The sequence below is a fragment of the Cetorhinus maximus genome, chromosome 7 (assembly GCF_964194155.1).
Source record: "Cetorhinus maximus chromosome 7, sCetMax3.hap1.1, whole genome shotgun sequence".
Lineage (NCBI taxonomy): Eukaryota > Metazoa > Chordata > Chondrichthyes > Lamniformes > Cetorhinidae > Cetorhinus > Cetorhinus maximus.
In genome coordinates, this window is record NC_135885.1 from 51,198,575 (window position 1) to 51,213,624 (window position 15,050).

Consider the following 15,050-nt stretch of genomic DNA (forward strand, 5'->3'; position numbering starts at 1 on the left):
GAAAGAAAAATAAATAAAAGGCTATCCATTCAACTGGGCTTCCCAATCACAAAACAGACTGCCGTCACCCACGCCTGCCCCCTCCACTTCATTGAATGCACATCCTGGCTAAAAATCCAGGCCAAACTCTTCGCACCAGGTGTAAAATTTTAACAACCTGTACCAGAAGCAGAGCGCACAAACTGCACCATTGGCTGAACATATGCAACCTGCATTTATGTAGCACCTTGAACCCTGTAAAACTCCCAAGGAACTTTACAGGAGGATCTTTAAAATAATGAGCCACTTCAGGAGATATTAGTGACCCAAAACTCGATCAAACAGGTAGATTTTAAGGAGCATCTTAAAGGAAAAGAGAGAGGTAAAGAGGCAGAGAGGTTTAGGAAGGGAATTCCAGAGCTGAGGGCCTAAGCAGATGGAGCACGGCCACCAATAGTGAAGTGAAGGGAAGTGATTAAAATTGGAGATGTTCAAGAGGCCGGAATGAGAGGAACTCAATGCAGCAAGCGGCTACAAAGGTAGGGAGAGGTGAGGCTTTGGAGGGACTTGAAACTGAGGAGGAGAAGTTTTAAATCGAGGCTTTGCTAGACTGAGAGACAATGTTGGTCAACAAGCAATGGTGACTGAGTGAATGGAACTTGATGTGAATTAGAATGCAGGCAGCAGAGTTTTGGATCATTTCAAGTTTATGAAGGGTGGAAAATAGGAGGCTGGCTGGGAGAGTATTAGAATAGTCAACTTTAAAGGTAACAAAGGGTTGACGCAGTTCTTAGCAGCAGATGGGCAGATAAGTGGCAGAGGGAATTTAACCCTGAAAAGTGTGAGGTGATACACTTTGGAAGGAGTAATTTGACAAGGAAGTATTCAATGAACGGCAAGACACTAGGAATTTCTGAGGAACAAAGGGACCTTGGCGTGTGTGTCCATAGATCTCTGAAGGCGGAGGGGCATGTTAGTAGGGTGGTGAAAAAGGCATATGGGACACTTGCCTTCATCAATCGAGGCATAGATTACAAAAGTAGGGAGGTCATGTATAGAACCTTGGTGATTCCACAGCTAGAGTACTGTGTGCAGCTCTGGTCACCACATTATAGGAAGGATGTGATTGCACTGGAGGGGGTGCAGAGGAGATTCACCAGGATGTTGCCTGGGATGAAACATCTAAGTTATGAAGAGAGGTTGGATAGACTTGGGTTGTTTTTGTTGGAGCAGAGAAGACTGAGGGGTGACCTGATCGAGGTGTACAAGATTATGAGGGGCATGGACAGGGTGGATAGGGAGCAGTTGTTCCCCTTAGTTGAAGGGTCAGTCACGAGGGGACATAAGTTCAAGGTGAGGGGCAGGAGGTTTAGGGGGGGATGTGAGGAAAAACTTTTTTACCCAGAGGGTGGTGACGGTCTGGAATGCACTGCCTGGGAGGGTGATGGAGGCGGGTTGCCTCACATCCTTTAAAAGGTACCTGGATGAGCACTTGGCACATCATAACATTCAAGGCTATAGGCCAAGTGCTGGTAAATAGGATTAGGTAGGTAGGTCAGGTGTTTCTCATGTGTCAGTGAAGACTCGATGGGCTGAAGGGCCTCTTCTGCATTCTGTGATTCTATGAACTGAAGCAGGGCCGGTGATGGGCAATGTTTTGGGATGGGATGGAAATAGGAGCAGCAGGAGAAGCCATTGTAGGTTACTCTCTGACTGCAACTGGATAGTTAAGAATGGAACCAGGCAAGGGCATTGCCCCTTCTGCAGCTGGATGATGGAGGAGAGGTGTTGGAGGAGGATGGTGTGTCAATCTTGTTAAAGAATATAATAAATATAAGCAAAAATAGGCAATTCTGTCCTTTCAGCCTGCCCTTCCATTCAGTAAGATCAGAAATAACTTACCTCAAGTCAACCTTCCTGCACTATCCCATTATCCATCGATTTCCTTAGCATTAAAAAATCTATCGATATCTGTCTTGAATGTACTCAACAACTGAAAATCCTTGGCTATTTTCAGGTAGAAAATTCCAAAGATTCAAAACCCTTTAGGCTGAATTTTCAATGGTGGGAATGGTGGCGAGCAGGGATTGTTCCCAGCACCAGCCATTTTCACCAGAATGGGTAGAGGGCAGACCTGCGATCTGGCCTGATCCATGATTAAGGCTGATTAAACTGGCTGAAGAGGTCATTAAGAACTCATTAACATGGGATGTTATGATTTTCACAGGGTGCATGGGTTACATGCACTGTCTGGGACAGACCAACTGAATGGAGGTGAGTACACAGTCATAGCTGCCCCAGGGAATTGGATGAGGCCATGAAAGGGAGAACGGCACCGAGGGGGACTCTGCCATTTGGAGATGTGTCATCAGGTCAACACAGGTTGCGAGGAGACTGGGCAGTAAGAGCTTGGGTAGTTTAAGAGGAACGTGCCCCTCCTACCCCCACCCTTGCATTGTGAGGGTGTGAGAGCAGGGGTCAAGGCCACCAAGCACAACTGGGCAGATGCCTGAGCACAAGAAGGTTCCAGCTGGCAATGGGGCCACAACTGTCAGATTTTGGGTGCAAGGGCGGTCAGGAACAACACCCTCTGCAGGAAGGGTGACACCCTGAGCATCAGGAGGGCAGGATAGAAGAACAAGGGTCAAGAAGGACAAGGAGGCCAAGCCCTCAGCATAGGATCTACTGCTGAAGATGGAGCTACCTGGAGGTTACCCGGAATTAGCGCTGCAGGCGACTGTGCTCTCCAGGCAGATGGTCACAGCCATCTGTGGCCTTGCACCTTGTAGCACTGGTCAGCGTGGCTCTTTCTAAGGATCAGCTCTGGACCTTGGTAGCATCTCGGAAGTCACTGATGGCCTATTGCCAAAGCTGCTCAGTACATTCAATTCCAGACAGATACTGCCTGGCAGGCACAGAGGGCAGTGGGTTTCACTGCCATCATTGGACTCCCCATGTGGAAAGCATCGTCAATTGTGCCCATATGTCTATCCAGGCACCCAGTGACTGGCAACTCAGATTCATCAACAGGAAGGACTTCCACTCCCTCCAAGTTCCCCAGTTCTGCAACTACGGCAAGAGCTTCCTTCATGTGCCCGCTTGCTTTCCTGGCTGACTCCATCATCCTTTGGCAGTCCAGGCTGCCACAACTCTTCACTCCTCCCACCAAACTCCATGGATAGATTCTAGGGGGCATGAAATATCCCTTGAAAAGATGGTTACTCACTCCTCCATGAGAGCTTGAGACAGACGTGAAACAACCAAACCCATCTGCTCACCAGGCTTCTGAAAATGCAGTTCCGATGCCTGGGTTAGATGGGTAGCACCCGGCAATATCCTCCTGCAAGGGTCTCACTCATTGAGGTGGTCTTCTGTGCTCCCCCATAACATGGTCCTCTGGAAAAGTGTGAACCTTAAGGACGGTGAGACCCTGGAAGGACAGAATTCAAGGAAGGAGAGGGGGAAGTGGATGAGAAGGAGGAAGAGGAGGCTTAGGATCACATAGGATATACTGCACAGGAACACAGTGCAACCAGTCCATGTTGATATTTATGGTGCACTCGAGCTTCCCCCCATCTTTCCTCATTTAAATCTACCATTGCAACCCTTTATTCCCTTCTCCCACGTCTAGCTTCCTCTTAAATGCATCTATGCTATTTGCTTCAACCACTCCATGTGGCAGTGTGTTTCACATTCTCAATTCGATTTCTTGGTGACTATCTTATATTGATGGTCTCTAGTTATGATCTTCTCCACAAATGGAAACATTCTCTCTGCATCCACTTTATCAAACCCTTTCATAATTTTAAAGACCTCTATTAGGTTACCCCTCAGACTTTTTTCCAGAGTAAAGAGATCCAGCCTTTTCTGGTATCCACACACTTCTGGTATCATCCTTGTAAATATTCTCTGTACCCTCTCTAGTGCCTATATATCCTTCTCATAATACGGTAACCAGAATTGCATCCACATCAAGTGTAGTCAAACCAAGGTTCAATACAAGTTTAGCATAACTTCCCTGCTTTTCAATTCTATCCCTCTAGAAATAAAGCTGGTTTGCATTATTGATGGCCTTGCTAACCTGTGGCGCTGCTTTTAGTGGTTGGTGTATTTGTACTTTGAGATCCCATAGCTCCTATCTGTACTTACACCTTCCAAGTAAAAAGTGATCTTCCTATTTTTCCTACCACAATGCACTGCCTCACATTTATCTGTGCTGAATTTCATTTGTCAATTATTTGTCCATTCTGCAAATTTATTAATGTCCTCCTGTAGTTTGTTCAAGCCTTCTCAGTAATGACAATCTCCCCCAAGTTGGTGTTATCTGCAAATTTAGAAATTGTATTTTTGATTCCAGAGTACAAATTGTTACTGTAGATTGTGAACAGCAGTGGTTCCAGCATTCATCAATGTGGCACACCAGTTCCCACCTTCTGCTATTCTGAACAACTACCCTTTACTTCCATTCTCTACTTTCTGTTTCAAAGCCAGCTAACAATCCATTCACCACTTGTCCCCTGAATCCGCATTCTGACCTTATTCTTTAGTCTGTTATGGGGTTCTTTGTTTAGCTGGAGGGAGCAGATGCAGAACATAAGATGCTCCAACTGCACAAGGAGGTGAAAACAAAGTACTGCGGGTGCTAGAAATCTGAAATAAAAACAGGAAATGCTGGAGAAACTCAGCAGGTCTGGCAAGTAGAGAGTATTCCATCACACTCCTGACTTGTGCCTTGTAGGTAATGGACAGACTTTGGGGAATCAGGAAGTGAGTTATTCACAACAGAATTCCCAGCCTCTGACCTGCGCTTGTAGCCACAGTATTTATATGGCTAGTCCAGTTCAGTTTCTGTTCAATGGTAACCCAGGATGTTGATGGTCGGGGATTCAGCAATGGTAATGCCATTGAATATCAAGGGGAGATGGTTAGCGTCTCTCTTGTTGGAGATGGTCATTGCCGAGCACTTGTATAGTGCAAATGTTATTTGACACTTATCAACCCAAGCCTGAATATTGTTCAGGTCTTGCTGTATAAGGACACGGATTGCTTCAGTATCCAAGGAATCATGAATAATGCTGAACATTGTGCAATCATCAATGAACATCCCCACTTCTGAACTTATGTTGGAAGGAAGGTCATTGATGAAGCAGCTGAAGATGTTTGGGCCTAAGACACTATCCTGAGGAACTCCTGCAGTGATGCCCTGAGGCTGAGATGATTGACCTCCAGCAACTACAACCATCTTCCTTTGCGCTAGGTATGAATCCAGCCAGTGAAGACTTTTTCCCCTGATTCCAATTGACTTCAATTTTGCTTGGCTCCTTGATGCCTCACTCGGTCAAATGGCTGTCACCCTCAGTACATCGCTTGAGTTCAGCTCTTTTTTTGCATATTTGGACCAAGGCTGTAATGAGATCAGGAACCAAATGGCCCTGGCGGAACTCAAACTGAGTGTCAGTGAGCAGGTCATTGCTGAGTAAGTACCACTTGATAGCACTGCCGACAACTCCTTTCATCACTTTGATAATGATTGAAAGTAGACTGATGGGCAGTAATTGGCTGGATTGGACTTGTCCAGCTTTTTGTGCAGAGGACATGCCTGGGCAATTTTCCACATTGTTGGGTAGATGCCAGTGATGTAGCTGTACTGGACCAGTTTGACTAGGGGATGTAGCTAGCTTTGAAGCACAGGTTTTAGTACCACTGCTGGAATGGGCCCTTAGCTTTTGCTTTATCCACTGCTTTCAGGTGTTTCAAGATCGCATGGAGTGAATCGAATTGGCTGAAGACTGGTATCTGTGATGCTCGGGTCCTCAGGAGGAGGCCACGATGAATCATCTACTCAACACTTCTGGCTGAAAATGGTTGCAAATGTTTCAAACTCATCTTTTGCAATGATGTGCTGGGCTCCTCCATCATTGAGGATGGAGATTTCGGTGGAGTCTTCTCCTCTGGATAGTTGCTTAATTGTCTACCACCATTCACGACTGGATGTGGCAGGACTGCAGAGCTTAAATGTGATCCATTGGTTGTGGGATTGCTTAGCTCTATCTATCACTTGCTGCTTCTGCTGTTTGGCATGCTTGTGTTGTAGCTGGCACCTCATTTTTAGGTATGCCTCGTGCTGCTCCTGGTATGCTCTTCCGCACTCATTGAATCAGGGCTGACCTCCTGACTTGGTGGTAATGGCAGGGTGGAGGATATGCTGGGCCATTAGGTTACAAGTTTTTTTGGAATACAATTCTTCTGCTGCTGATGGCCAATAGTGCCTCATGGTTGCTGAGTTTTGAACTACTAAATCTGTTCTGAATCTATCCCATTTAGCATGGTGGTAATGCCACTCAACATGCTGAGCTGTATCCTTAGTGTCATTTCCAGAAGGACTGTGTGGTGGTCACTCCCACCAATACTGTCATGTAGAGATGCAGCTCCAAATGGTAGATTGGTGAGGGCAAGGTCAAGTAAGTTTTTCCCTCTTCTTGGATCCCTCATCACTTGCTGCAGTCCCGTCTGGCAGATATGTCCTTCAGGTCTCAGCCAGTTATCGAGCCGCTCTTGGGCATTAAAGCCCCCCCCATCCATTGTACATTCTGTGCCCTTTCTACCATCAGTGCTTCTTCTAGGCTGTGTTCAACATGGAGGATTACATGCAGGTGGCTTCCTTGCCCATATTTGACATGATGCCATGAGACTTCATAGGATCCAGAGTTAATACTGAGGATTCCCTAAGCAACTCCCTCCCGACTGTAAACCGCTATGTCGTCATCTCTAGTAGGTCTGTCCTACCAGTGGGACAGGACATATTCGGGGATGGTGATGGTGGAGTCTGTAAGGTATGATTCCAGTATGACCATATCAGGCTGCTGCTTGACAAATCTGTGGAACACCTCTCCCAATTTTAGCACAAGACCCCAGTGTTAGCAAGGAGAAATTTTCAGGGTCAACAGGGCAGCGTGTCATTGTCATTTCTGGTGCTTAAGTGATGCCAGGCGGTTGGTCCAGTTTTATTCCTTCTTAACTTTTCTGTGGCATTTTGGTGAAACTGAATGCCTTGCTAGAACATTTCAGATAAGAGCCAATCACATTGTGTTGGTCTGGAGCTACATGTAGGCCAAACCAGGTAAGGACAGCAGATTTCATTCCTTAACGGTCATTAATGAACCAGCTAGGTTTTTACAACTATCCAGCTGTGGCTCAGTTCATAGCACCCTCACCTTTGAATCAGAGGGTCGTGGGTTCATGTCCCACTCCCGGAAACCGAGAACTGTGATTGTACTCGAAAGAGTTGCAATCTGTGACTGTTGATAACTCGAAAGAGTATCCAATAGCTTCATGGGGATGGGGGGATGGTGGGGCGGGGGGGTTGGGGGTTGGGAGGTTCTCTTTTAAGATTTATAAAAGGCTTGTCCAACCTTTTCATTTGATGGGCCACATTTCCATTTTTTTCTCATTCAATGGGCCAAAGGTCAAATTTTGGAAAGATAAGGTTTGGCACAACATCAAACTAAATTTAAAAGAAAGTTGAGGTATTAAGAAAAGAAACAATTGTTGAAAATAAAGCAATGTTATAGCAATAAATCGTTAAGTTAAAAAATAGTACTTAATAAAAATGTCCAGAGCGTGAGAGGGTCAGAGTGTGTGTGCCAGGCTCACTCCCAGTCTCAGGGTGCTCACTCACCCTTACCCACTGTGAGTGGTGTGTGATGGTGTGAGTGAGTGAGAAATCTGAGACTGGGAGTAAGGCCGGCAGACACTCACTCTCACTGCCATAAACACACACACTCAATCCCTCACTCCCACTCCTACACACACACATTCACTCTCTCATTCCAGCACCCCCACACACACTCTCACTCCCCTTATACACACTCCAGCAGCCCCCCCCACCACATTCGATTCATGATTCAGTAACATTCGCCACACGAGTGCCAGGCAATGGCCATCTCCAGCAAGAGAAAATCTAACCATCGCCCCTTGACGTTCAATGGCATTATCATCATTGAATCCCCCACTATCAACATCCTGGGGGTTACCATTGAACAGAAACTGAATAGGACTAGCCATATGAATACTGTGGCTCAGAGGTTAGGATCCTGCGGCAAGTAGCTCACCTCCTGACTCCCCAAAGCCTGTCCACCATCTACAAGGCACAAATCAACAGTGTGATGGAATACCCTCCACTTACCTGGATAAGTGCAGCTCCAACAACACTCAAGAAGCTCAACACCATCCAGGACAAAGCAACCCACCTGATTGGCACCCCATCCACAAACATTCACTCCCTCCACCACCAATGAACAGTGGCAGCAGTGTGCACCATCCACAAGATGCACTGCAAGAACTTACCAAGGCTCCTTAGATAGCATCTTCCAAACCCATGACCTCTACCATCTAGGCACATGGGAACACCACCGCCTGGAATCTCCACTCCAAGACAATCACCAGCCTCTTCTCCCCAGGGGCCCCAGCACCCTCAGCCGCCCCCGGTTCCCAGCACTCTTGGCAGCCCCCCCCAACCCTTCCACCAGGCCCCTGGCACTCAGATCCGTCACCAGGGCCCGGCACTCTGGACACCATTGGGCCCTGGCATTCTGCTCCACCTCTTCTCCCCAGGGGCACCAGCATTGCTCCGTGTCCAGGCCCTGGCATTCTGGTCCGCGCCCAGGCTCCGGCACTGCTCTCCGTCCAGGCCCTGGCATTCTGGTCCGCGCCCGGGCTCCGGCACTGCTCTCCATCCAGGCCCTGGCATTCTGGTCCGTGCCCGGGCCCCGGCACTCTGGCACCCTCTGGGTCTCGGTACTCTAGTCTGCTCACGGGCCCTGGCACTCTGCTCCATGCCCAGGCCCTACCATTCTTGTCCGTCTCCAGGCCCCAGTACTCTGGCCACCCTCCAGGCCCCGGCACTCTGGCCACCGTCTAGGCCCCGGGACTCCGTTCTGCCCCTGGGCCCCAGCACTCTGATCTGTCCCCAGGCCCCAGCACTCTGGTCTGTCCCCAGGCCCCAGCAATCTGGTCTGCCTCCAGGCCCCAGCACTCTGGTCTGTCCCCAGGCCCCAGCACTCTGGTCTGTCCCCAGGCCCCAGCACTCTGGTCTGTCCCCAGGCCCCAGCACTCTGGTCTGTCCCCAGGCCCCAGCACTCTGGTCTGTCCCCAGGCCCCAGCACTCTGGTCTGCCTCCAGGCCCCGGCACACTGGCCACCCTCTGGGCCCCAGCACTCTGGTCTGTCCCCAGGCCCCGGCACTCTGATCTGCCTCTGGGCCCCAGCACTCTGGTCTGTCCCCAGGCCCCAGCACTCTGGTCTGTCCCCAGGCCCCAGCAATCTGGTCTGCCTCCAGGCCCCAGCACTCTGGTCTGTCCCCAGGCCCCAGCACTCTGGTCTGTCCCCAGGCCCCAGCACTCTGGTCTGTCCCCAGGCCCCAGCACTCTGGTCTGTCCCCAGGCCCCAGCACTCTGGTCTGTCCCCAGGCCCCAGCACTCTGGTCTGTCCCCAGGCCCCAGCACTCTGGTCTGCCTCCAGGCCCCGGCACACTGGCCACCCTCTGGGCCCCAGCACTCTGGTCTGTCCCCAGGCCCCGGCACTCTGATCTGCCTCTGGGCCCCAGCACTCTGGTCTGTCCCCAGGCCCCGGCACTGGTCTGTCCCCAGGCCCCGGCACTCTGGTCTGTCCCCAGGCCCCAGCACTGATCTGTCCCCAGGCCCCAGCACTCTGGTCTGCCTCTGGGTCCCGGCACTCTGGTCTGCCTCTGGGCCCCGGCACTCTGGTCTGTCCCCAGGCCCCAGCACTCTGGTCTGTCCCCAGGCCCTGGCACTCTGGTCTGTCCCCAGGCCCCGGCACTCTGGTCTGCCTCCAGGCCCCAGCACTTTGGTCTGTCCCCAGGCCCCGGCACTCTGGTCTGTCCCCAGGCCCCAGCACTCTGGTCTGTCCCCAGGTCCCGGCACTCTGGCCACCCTCTGGGCCCTGGGACTCTGGTCTGTCCCCAGGCCCCGGCACTCTGGTCTGTCCCCAGGCCCCGGCACTCTGGCCTGTCCCCAGGCCCCGGCACTCTGGCCACCCTCTGGGCCCTGGGACTCTGGTCTGTCCCCAGGCCCCGGCACTCTGGTCTGTCCCTGGGCCCCAGCACTCTGGTCTTTCCCTGGGCCCCAGCACTCTGGTCTGTCCCCAGGCCCCGGCACTCAGGTCTGTCCCCAGGCCCCGGCACTCTGGCCACCCTCTGGGCCCTGGGACTCTGGTCTGTCCCCAGGCCCCGGCACTCTGGTCTGTCCCCAGGCCCCGGCACTCTGGTCTGTCCCCAGGCCCCGGCACTCTGGCCACCCTCTGGGCCCTGGGACTCTGGTCTGTCCCCAGGCCCCGGCACTCTGGGCTGTCCCTGGGCCCCAACACTCTGGTCTGTCCCTGGGCCCCAGCACTCTGGTCTGTCCCCAGGCCCAGGCACTCTGGTCTGCCTCCAGGCCCCAGCACTCTGGCCACCCTCTGGGCCCTGGGACTCTGGTCTGTCCCTGGGCCCCAGCACTCTGGTCTGTCCCTGGGCCCCAGCACTCTGGTCTGCCTCCAGGCCCCGGCACTCTGGTCTGTCACCAGGCCCCGGCACTCTGGTCTGTCCCTGGGCCCCAGCACTCTGGTCTGCCTCCAGGCCCCGGCACTCTGGTCTGTCCCTGGGCCCCAGCACTCTGGTCTGCCTCCAGGCCCCAGCACTCTGGTCTGCCTCCAGGCCCCAGCACTCTGGTCTGCCTCCAGGCCCCGGCACTCTGGCCACCCTCTGGGCCGCAGCACTCTGGTCTGTCCCCAGGCCCCGGCACTCTGATCTGCCTCTGGGCCCCAGCAATCTGGTCTGTCCCCAGGCCCCGGCACTCTGGTCTGTCCCCAGGCCCCGGCACTCTGGCCACCCTCTGGGCCCTGGGACTCTGGTCTGTCCCCAGGCCCGGCACTCTGGTCTGTCCGCTGGCCCCGGCACTCTGGTCTGTGCCCAGGCCCTGGCACTCTGGCCACCCTCTGGGCCCTGGGATTCTGGTCTGTCCCCAGGCCCCGGCACTCTGGTCTGTCCCCAGGCCCCGGCACTCTGGCCACCCTCTGGGCCCTGGGACTCTGGTCTGTCCCTGGGCCCCAGCACTCTGGTCTGTCCCTGGTCCCCAGCACTCTGGTCTGTCCCCAGGCCCCGGCACTCTGGTCTGCCTCCAGGCCCCAGCACTCTGGCCACCCTCTGGGCCCTGGGACTCTGGTCTGTCCCTGGGCCCCAGCACTCTGGTCTGTCCCTGGGCCCCAGCACTCTGGTCTGCCTCCAGGCCCCGGCACTCTGGTCTGTCCCCAGGCCCCCGCACTCTGGTCTGTCCCTGGGCCCCAGCACTCTGGTCTGTCCCCGGGCCCCGGCACTCTGGTCTGTCACTGGGCCCCAGCACTCTGGTCTGCCTCCAGGCCCCGGCACTCTGGTCTGTCCCTGGGTCCCCAGCACTCTGGTCTGCCTCCAGGCCCCAGCACTCTGGTCTGCCTCCAGGCCCCGGCACTCTGGTCTGTCCCCAGGCCCCGGCACTCTGGTCTGTCCCTGGGCCCCAGCACTCTGGTCTGCCTCTGGGGTCTGTGGTCCCGACACTTACCCGCCCCGCCACACCCGAAAGAAGACCGCTCTCTCCCCAACAAAGTCACCGCCACTGGTGTTTGCTGCTCCTCCAATAACAGACTGGTTCTCTCCTGCATTTGCTGCTGATAGGTGGGAGAGGAACAGCCTGTGATTGGAGGAGTAGCTCCTTGCAGAATCATCCACTCTACCTACCTGTCTTACCGGCATTTTGGAAACTGGCTCTGGGGGCCACAATCTGGCCCACGAGCCGCTATAGTTGGACGAGCCTGGTTTAGTACCACAAAAATAAATAATGTACACTTCTCAATATTCTCTTTTAAATTTAAACCAGCATATAATTACCAGTCTAAATTTTCAATAAGCCCTAAAGTAGACACAATTGTGATGATCTACTCTGTTGATGTACCACAGGCTGGAGAATCTTGGGCTTCATCAAAATGAATGTAAGGAAGAGTGATACGATACAGGGTGTTGACTCACTATCACCTGTTTTATTATTCTTCTAAAGTCTGGGAATGAAATCCATATTTGTCACTAGGGGATTGTTTAAAGAAAGGTTTTCCAATCTAGACATCATCCTAGGTTCACCCCTGATAGGCTGTAAATTCACAGTGTACAACACAACTTGTATGACAACTTCTGGGGGAAGGGGAAACAGTTCTTGAGTTAAGGCTGTACTAAGTTTTTGTACCATGCATCATTCTTCTCTGAAAAATTCAGCTCAAGAATTCAATCTATATTTTTCCTGAGCTGCCGGTAGATATCTGATTGATAAATCCTGGGCATAGTGTCATTAGCGTAAAAGGGAAAGATGCCATTTGTGATGTCCCAAATCGCTTTACATTCAATTAAGTACTTTTGAGTTATAGCCACTGATATATTGTAGGCAATGTTATCAAATGGCAGAGCCATTGGGGCCAAATGCCTTACTTCTGCTCCTAATACATATATTCGTATGTTTGTATGTCATTTAGATGGATGAGATGCGTTGGGCTAGATGGCCTTTGTTATCCATAATTATCTTGTGAACAGAGGGTGGAATCATGGCTGGCCTTCTGTTTATTTTGTTGCTAATGGAAGTTTACTATGAGCATGCTTTGTGGGGCAGAGTTGACAGGACAGGAGTGTGTAATAGGCTCATAGTGAATCAGTAGCCTGTTTTACACTACACATGATTGTCAAGAGTCTTTTCCATTGACTTCAACTTTGTCCTTTTGTCTACTTACCTATTATTCCACTCTATCCTGGTTCTTTTATGAGTATTTGGGGGTATTGAAGTATTGTGATAAAGCTGTGTTACCTTGTAGATATTGAAAATATATTGTAGTGAGAAGTAGCTATCAGCAAAGAATTCAGACTTGCAGATCAAGAAAACAGAGATACTATTGTGAACCATTCAGTCTTTGTCTTCTTTAAAAGTTGCATCACACAGAGACACCTGAGGGCTCCAATGCTTCTCACTGACAATGAAGGCGTATGTTGTTCAATTATTCCACTTTGTTCCTCGGGAGTCCCTTGATCTTTCTACACTGTGAGATTACAGATAAATTAGAACCCAATTACACTCTTGTATGAAATGATTATACTGAATAGTATTGTGCGCCCAGGCAAGAGAAGGTTTTCCACTTCTACAGAATGGAAAAGATCTTGTGCAGTTTATCTGGGTTTCAAGTAATTAATCTTTCTTCCAAATATGAATTTACTGTCACTGTGTCCATATAGTGCAAAGAACATGTTAATGAGGGCTGAGGCAGTCACCAAAATCAGTGATATTGTCTGAACAGTGTTATAAGTCACTAACGGGATATTTTCCTGTCAAATTAACAATATTGCACAATGCTGTTAAATTAAAATTTTTACTCTCTGGTTTGTTTAGTAGTCAAGGTGGAATCACCTATAGGGTCCACACAAACTAACACTGTATTATATTATTATTGACCTTAATATTAATGACCCATGCTCTAGCTATATTGGACAATATTTGTAACCAGATGCCAACAGTGGGAGTTATCATTTTACTAGGACCTTTCTGTGATTGTTGGTGAATTGATTGGTGAACATTGAAAGGAGAAAAAATATCATGCATGATTGAGGGGGTGGGTTCAGGGGGTGGTGGGGTCAGTGGGGGAATAAGGGCCCAGAGACAGGAGAAACACCAGGGTCTATGATTTCTCTCCCTGGTCCTGCATTTGTGAGTGGCTTGCATGTACTTAGCTAGGGGCAGGGCTGAAAACATCAAAGGTGATGCTTTGATCACACCCAATCCTCCACTCACATCCCATTTCCCCCTCATCCCACAATCATTTCTGGTTTACAGGCTGCAGATGGCAGAAGCATGCACTTCTCGCTTTCCCCCACTTCCTCATCACAACCATAGCCTTGTGGCATTCTCCTTTCAGATACCCAAGAATTGTAACTTGCCAGGCAGTGGTAGAACAGGAAGAGATGGAAGACCAGGAATAGATGAAGAGCAAACACTATCACTTGCTTTCACACCAGCCACCAGAAAGAGAAAAAAGAAAGACTTGCATCAATATAATGCCTTCCATGACCATCAGATGTCCCAAAGCGCTTTACAGCCAAATATATACTTTTCAAGTGTAGTCACTGTTGTAATGTATGAAACAGCTCAGATACTGACACTGCACTTACTCTAGAGGGAGCTTAGAGACGGATCTGCATCTGTTGTGACACTGGGCATGAGTGGCCTGCAGCCAGGGTAGAGGACAAAGGGTAGCACAGGTGCCAGCTCACTATAGGGCAAAGTCACACACAAGCTCTGATACAGAAGACTCAGATGAGGATTAAGAGAAGGCTGAAATGCTGGTTGCATTGGCAGGCCTGCCAGAAAGCTTGCAGTCACTGTCAAAGAGCATGGAAGCATCCAGCACCAACTTGGCATAAATTTTTGCACAGAGCTTGGAACCCATTCTTTCTAGCACGGAATGGATGGCCAACTCCATGCCTTGGAGACCTAACCATGATGCAGCATACGATAGACAAAGCCCAAGCTTCCATTGCAGCACAGGCAGAAACCACCCAACATCTTGGTGTCGCAGTGGATACTCAGATTGAGGTCAGTTCGTTGTCATGGTAGCTCAGACTTCGCCCATGCAGTGCTGCCACAGAGATTGGAACTGCTGCCATTAAAGTTGCGGAAAGCAGTGTTCAAAGGGCTTGCAGGGTGTTACAGCAGTTCAACAAACTGTCCTTCAACACATTGCTAGAACTGCTGAGGCACCACCCCAGGGGGAGTGGCAATGCTTCTGTGGAGACCCAGAGCCACTTGAGGTCTTCCTGCAAGGTCATCTGCAGTTTCCTCCACTGTAAGTTGTAGCCTTTGCAGCTTTGCCTAGAAACACTAGGACAGGAAAAAACACACAGAAGATGAGCACTAAGAGAATGCAAATGGGAGACTAGTTACCATTTGTATAGGAAATGACATGGTTTTATTTTGCATCCATTTGAGAGGGCTGATGGGAGCTGAGATTAACATT